We start from the raw sequence: 7,207 nt of genomic DNA, 5'->3' as shown, positions 1-7,207 counted from the left end.
TTGCTGTGTAAGTTTAGCATGTTCAGTTTAGTCTGTGTAGAAATGACCTGTGTAGAAATGAAATTATTTTTCAAGCTACATAATCTTAAAGCAGATCAATCTGAATCAAAGTGACTTGTTTTAAAGAATCCCCACACCCCCCAGTTCCCCCAGCAGCGTCTGGTAAACTGATTGTGCTCTCTTCTTATGCTAATAACACTAATGTCTCCACATTATCACCTGGCCTCTCACAGCGAGCAGGTATTTGGACATACAAGCAAAGCCCAGAAAAGAAAGCAGGTCTATTTAAGTGTATTTTATAAATGAAATGAAACCAATAGTATTTAATTATACCAGATATTCATTTATTATTATTAAATTTAGGTTGAAACTCAACATTTTTGCAAAGAAGCTGTTTATATTTTAGGCATTGTATATTATTTTATTTTAAAATACTAGATAAATAAAATAAGATCATAGCAGTAAGTCAGGGGAATACTTTTATTAAGTCAGGCATTTGTTGAACACACTGCTGGGTACTTTTTAAAAATACAGGAGACCTTCTTTCCCATAACATGCACCAATCCGGCATCAGGCTTATGCTCTGTGGTCTGTGGTCTCTCAAACACTGGATAATATCAGTAAAATATATATATATATCATTTCCCTTAGGGCTTAAATGAACCTCATCATTTAAATATAGCTCAGGCTTGTCAAACACTATGTGTGGATGATGGACAGTGCTCCATTAACACAGAGAACAAACTTGGACATCACATTGTTCACAAACTTCCTGACTCTGTCCACCTTTCCTCCAGTGGTGCCTCAGGTCGATTGAAGAAAGCATAATCTTCATTTGTTCAGTTCTTTCTTTAAGACACTGTTGGAAGAAAGGAAGGAGGTCACCCCAAACCACTGGACCTGGGAGGACACACTGAGATTGGTGCCCATGGTTTCCCTTGCTCGCTTTTCACCACGTCCAATGTAGCAGTCCCAACAATCCAGATTCTGCATGCAGCCGATAGAAAATATACAATACAAATTATTAATTATGGCTCAAATCTTTGGAGGTTCCATAATTGCTGAAAATGTGTTTATAGGATGTTTATTTTATTGTTACATTTCCAGTCTTTAACATGGACAGCCAAAACTCACAGTTTAAACGTTAAAGCTGGTCCCTGAAACTGAAAGATATTCAAATTACTATACACTAACACTAAGAGGTTTACTTGTCTTGAATTGAGATTGACATTTATGATTCTTGTTGATTGTGGCAATTCCATTTTGGGAAGTATATATTTTTGTATTCAGAACATTTTATACTCAAAATATATTGAGTAGCAACACACCTTTTCTTGAGGACTGAACTTTCTGATGAAGTGATATTCTTGTTTAGTGTGAACAATGTGAAATGTTGACTTGACTTTTCTTAAAAGAAAAAAGTAAAGACAGTTTTGTTAAACATGTTTAAACATAGTTGCAACATTTGTAGAATAAGTGATTAGAAAATGTAGAACTTACTCATGTTGTAGGATATGTTCTCCCTTCTAGCAGCCAGAATCACTTTAATAGTGAGTGAATGTTCTGTGATTATAAAGCAGCACTTCCTCCAGCTGGAGAGCGATGGGTTACATCAGGATGTGATCACTGTCTGTATGATGCGGTCTGTATGACCGGTCATCTGTATGATCAGCTTCTGTTTGACCAGTCATCAGCATGCTGGCCATTCTCTTATGCATCTCGACCTGACGAGTCACTCTATGTCTTATGTTTTTACTTAAGTTTAACTTTTTCTGATGGCAAGAATGGCTGTTTTAGTGTTATTATCAACATTGTTGTTTCATAGATAAACAGAATATGAAATATTGATAAATGTAAAGGCAACCAAACAGGCGTCACATATCACAGTCTCATTGGGGACCGTCTTTTACACTTTCTCAATCCTTGACTCTTGGTCAGGAGCCCTTGGCGTCAATCTTTAGTTTGTCCATTTATTGCAGTTTTTCCATGTGCAGGGTATTTCACTGGTTTCATTAAGATACATTTGCATCAACAGACGCTGTGGACAGGGACATTTATTATGTCAGTTTTGATGTCTTTTATCTCAAACTCAAATTCAGCTGTATTTTATGATGACTGTGTTTATGGAGTGGAATTATTTTCAGTAATTAATACCTCAATGTTGAAACTTTTCACATAAACTTATTGTATGACTTCAGAAGACTTTGAATACAACACAAATAGTTTTTAATACTTTTATAATCTTTCTAGCACTAAATGCCCATGAGTGTAAAAAAAAAAAAAAAATTCCCTGATTATTTTTCAAGCTACATAATCTAAAAGCAAACCAATCCCAGTCAAAGTGACTTGTTTTAAAGAATCCCCACATCCCCCAGTTCCCCCAGCAGCGTCTGGTAAACTGATTGTTCTCTCTTCTTATGCTAATAACACTAATGTCTCCACATTCCTGAGCATTATCACCTGGCCCTTCACAGCAACAGTACCAACAGTATCCGGGCTAACTGAGTCTCATCCAATCACGGTCCAGATATCTGGGTGGGGTTATATATATACTGTTTTCCTGACAGAATCTACATTGAATTTTTTAGTTTTTTGTGAAATAAAATTCCAAAACCTTGAAGGACAAACTGCTTTTTGAGATTCCTACATTGCCTACAAGGGACCACATACAACAAAGCCTACTAAGGCCATTTCTCATCTCTTTTTTCCATTCAAGACTGAAAAGGTAAGTTATATATTCTGAATTTAGATTCTGATATTATATAAATGGTAGCCTTAAAAAATAAATGTCAGGCAAAAATGCATGCAGACTGTTAAAATTTGCATGTAGTCTCTTAGTAAATGTTAGTGCTGTTTAATGTCTATTTACTGTATATATTTGTTCATTTGTTGATAGATTTTTTTTGTGGTTGTTTCTAAATATTGTTTTTCATTTTGGCAAATGCAGTGTACCCTAAAAAAATCTTGAATATTTCACAGGAAAATGAGACCCAGAAGAGTCTGTCCTGAAAAGGAAGCTTTGAAATTCATCGCATCTGGGAAAGATAAAGACATATTTCAGTCAAGAGTCAAGAGAAAGGTAAGTTATCATTCAAGACTCTGTCTCCAATACTGTATGACTGCAAATATTAATTAAATACTTGGCATAGTAGCTTATGAATTTCAAGAAGTGTACTGTGCAATGTTATTACTAGTTCATAGTGTGCAGTGTGAAAAAATAATAACAGAAATTATAGATAATCAGTGGCTTGAATATTATGTGTATTTTAATTTTGATGCACAGTTATAAAGATTGTAATGTACTGATAATCATACTTGATAAAATATTAAATATTGATAATCATTGGAACTCGAAAACAACTGGGACACATATTAAACTTGTATCATAAATGTATGTATTCTCTAAAGCTAATATGTGCGTGTGTATGTGTTTGTGACCAACAGATTGTTGATGAACAGAAAAGAGCACATTTGTGCATTTGTGACCACAAACATCACTAAAGGAGAAGAAATGATGTTCGACTGCGGAGATCCTGACTGCTCATGGAGACAAGTTTGTACATTTCTATTTCAATAACTTTAGCTCATATTTCAGAGTTATTTCATGAATTGTTATTTATTTGTAGTAGTCAAACTTCCTTTGAGTTTTAATGTAAAATAATGGAATTAACCTGGCAAACTTGTTACAAACAATGTTAAATCAGTTTGGGATCAGTACGATTTTTTAAATGTCTTTAAAAGTATATTCTGCTCACCAAGTCTTCATTTATTTAATAATAAAAAGTACAGTGAAAACTATATAATAGTGATATATTATCACAGTTTAAAGTAACAGTTCTCTCTCTCTCTCTCTCTCTCTCTCTCTCTCTCTCTCTCTCTCTCTCTCTCTCTCTATACGTATACTGTATATATAGACAATATATCTATAGATATCTCTATATAGGTCTATTCAGTTTATTTTAAATAAATGCTGTAATTTTTAACTTTATTTTCATTAAATAATCCTAAAAAGTACTATATATCACAGTTTCCACAAAACTATGAAGACGGAAAAGATGCTTTCAACACTGATAATATAAGAATCCTTATTAATGATTGAGAACCAATAATAATTGATCATAAAAGAACATCAATTCAGCTAATTCAAATGATTTCTGAAGATCATGTGACACTGAAGAGTGGAGTAATGATGCTGAAAATACAGCTGCACATCACAGAAATACATTACAGTTTAAAGAACATTCGATAAGAAAAGTTATTTCAAATTGTAATACTATTTCACAATTTTAAATTCATTTTACAATATTTCTGATCAGGTAAATGCAGCCTTGATTAGCAGAAAAGTCTTCTTTTAAAAGCATTAAACCAGTCTTCCTGATCCCAGACTCAGTGGTCAGGTGTTGATCCTGTGAGAGGTGTGAATGTTTGTGGGGGAGAGAGAGAGAGCGTGAACAGAGCAGATAGCACTACAACACAATAGAGATTATTGATCAAAGTGAAGAAAAAACAATCTGCATTGGTATGGTCTTTACTAGATTTCATAAAATAGTAGCACTTTCCCATAAGATGTCATTGGTTAACACTAGTTAACATGAAAATCACTTTTAAAGTGTTTATTAATGTTAGTAAACATTACTTTCATCATTAACAAATACAATGTTTGATTTTAATAATGTATTAATACATATTATTTAATGTAGTTGAGCTAACATTAACAAAAAATAAACAGTTGTATTTTTTTTAATGTTAACAAAGCTTAAATATTTAAACAAATGTATTGCTCATTGTTAGTTAATGTGTCCTGTCCATCGCTCAGTGTTTTTAAATCAAACTTAAAGACTCATTTTTACACCCTTGCATTTGAGTGATGCTGTGAACAGTTCTTTTGATGTATGTTTTTATTTTTTTAAATGTGTATATATACATATTTTTTATTTTAATTTTTGATCTCTGTTGCTTTTAAAGTAACCTTTTCTTGTAAAGCACGTTGGATCAATGATGGTTGTGTAAATGTTGAGCTCTATAAATAGAAATTGACTTGACCTGACTTATTGTAAAGTGAAACTTTACACTTAACAAAAAACACTCTATTTTAAGGGAATAATGCATTAGTAATCCAGAATAATGCATTAGTTAATCAATAATTATTGGCTTATTCTGGTCAATAAACTTGAATATCACTTAGTAAGTGCCATTCAATAATTGTGAAAAAGTGAATCATTAATTACTGGTTTGTTTATTCTTAACTAATACATAATTCTGGATCCTTAAAATGTTAGGTTAATCATGAATTACTAGTGTGTTATTACATGAATTACATCTTTTAATTTGGGTCTGGGTTTGAGTATAAAAGGGGATGCAAGTCAAAAAGTTTAATGTATGCAATAATAAAATTTTAGTCTGTAACAAATATGATTAAAATAATTAATTAAAGCATTAATTAAAATCAGTTTTACAAAAAAGAGCACTTGTTGAAATGTTCTGCATGTCACTTTCAGCGTTCATAACAACATCATTATTAATTCTGTACAGCTTAGTCAGGTGGCCATTACTAGAGATTGATATAAATGAATCTTCTATATTACAGGTAGCAGGATGCTTGGTCCATTACAGACGGATGTGCAACACCCTGATCTGACCACTACACCCTCCACCCAGGATCCACTTGGTCTGTCTCTACATGTCAGAACGAGTAACTTCAGTCTTCAATGGGATGAAAGACTATCTTAAGCAGAGTGATGAGCAAATCAGTGGAAGAGCATCCTACTATTGAGGAATGCCTTCAGGAAGTCAAAACTATGTGCATTAAAATGATTAGATATAAATACTGGTGTGAATTTACAGGTTTTGATCACTGGTCTTATCAAATATGAACCACAAACAGCTACAGCAATGTCCATGTGGTTTCAGGAAATAGTGACACAAATGATGATCTTTCTGAAATAAGGGCTGCCAATTCAGAAAAGACTTCAGCCTTTAGTCTTGGACACATCAGTAAATCACTAGTGCCATTAAATCAAAACAGTATGTTACATTCACCATAAACAATACTGAAGAGCTGAAGATCATTGTCTTTTCATGTTTTCAACTTTGTAAAGTATGTATTACTGACATTAATTTTTTTTCATTCATTCATATATTTATTTACTATATATATTTTTTTATCTTTTAATTTTGTTAAATAGCAAAACCCAGAAAGCCCTGGTCAGAAACAGAGGAAAGTCATAGAACACTGTTTCAAGATCTACTTGGAGGAAATGAAGGCTCCTGAAAAAGTGGACTGTGAAAGATACATAAATGCAAACAGGATTCTAAAGGGTAATGGAAGAGACCAGAAAACAGTTAAATACTTTGTGCTCAACAGAATAATTTCAGTTAAGAGAAGTTTGGGTGAACAGTACTGAGCCCATAAACCCTGAGAGCTATTTTTAGAGAGATTATGAGAATAAAGTTTGACTTGATTTCATTCAAAATGCTGTTTTGTTTTTTCACAATATCCTTTTCAATGCAGGAAGTCTATATATATATATATATATATATATATATATATATATATATATATATATATATATATATATATATATATGTATATATGTATGTATGTATGTATGTATGTATGTATGTATGTATGTATATATGTATGTATATATGTATGTATATATGTATGTATGTATGTATGTATGTATGTATGTATGTATGTATGTATGTATTACCTCCAAAGATCCAAATGGTTATCTGTTTTCTTGCCTTTACATTTAACAATTTACATTTCACATGAATGTTTAGAATATTCTGCATATTTCTGAATGTAATGGCAATGTTGATAATAAAAATGGAGCCCCTAAATCAAGTGCTGCTCTGAAAAATGTCAGTGTGTTAAACGACTAAAGTGCCAATGCTTAAAAAGTATTTTATTGTAGCTCTCCATACAACACCTGACACTAATACACATGTGGAGGTCAAAACTCAAAATTATTTATTGATTGTTGCATTGAGAATTTTCAGTTGGATCTACAAATGTGCAAATGTTAAAAGACATTCAGTTCATTTAATTTACTGGAGCCAACTGAAGATTTTAATGCAGTAAATAAAAAAATAAAAAAATCTGGTCCCCTGTTAGATGGTGAAGTGTGACGCCTGATCGACTGACCTTACATTTAACAATATTTCACATTCTCACCATCTCTGAATGCTATGGCAAGGATGA

At 32.4% G+C, this 7,207-nt stretch overlaps 1 long non-coding RNA gene across 1 annotated transcript; it reads left to right on the top strand.

Moving 5' to 3' along the window:
• Positions 1-2,297: 2,297 nt before the first annotated feature.
• Positions 2,298-6,473, top strand: LOC113037686 (uncharacterized). The gene is made up of 4 exons (XR_003274657.1): positions 2,298-2,725; positions 2,980-3,079; positions 3,445-3,553; positions 5,588-6,473. It is a non-coding gene; the product is annotated as an uncharacterized LOC113037686 (long non-coding RNA).
• The last annotated feature ends 734 nt before the right edge of the window (positions 6,474-7,207 follow it).

This window comes from Carassius auratus, chromosome 20, assembly GCF_003368295.1.
Source record: "Carassius auratus strain Wakin chromosome 20, ASM336829v1, whole genome shotgun sequence".
NCBI classification, from domain to species: Eukaryota; Metazoa; Chordata; class Actinopteri; order Cypriniformes; family Cyprinidae; genus Carassius; species Carassius auratus.
This window is presented reverse-complemented; position numbering and strand designations above follow the sequence as displayed.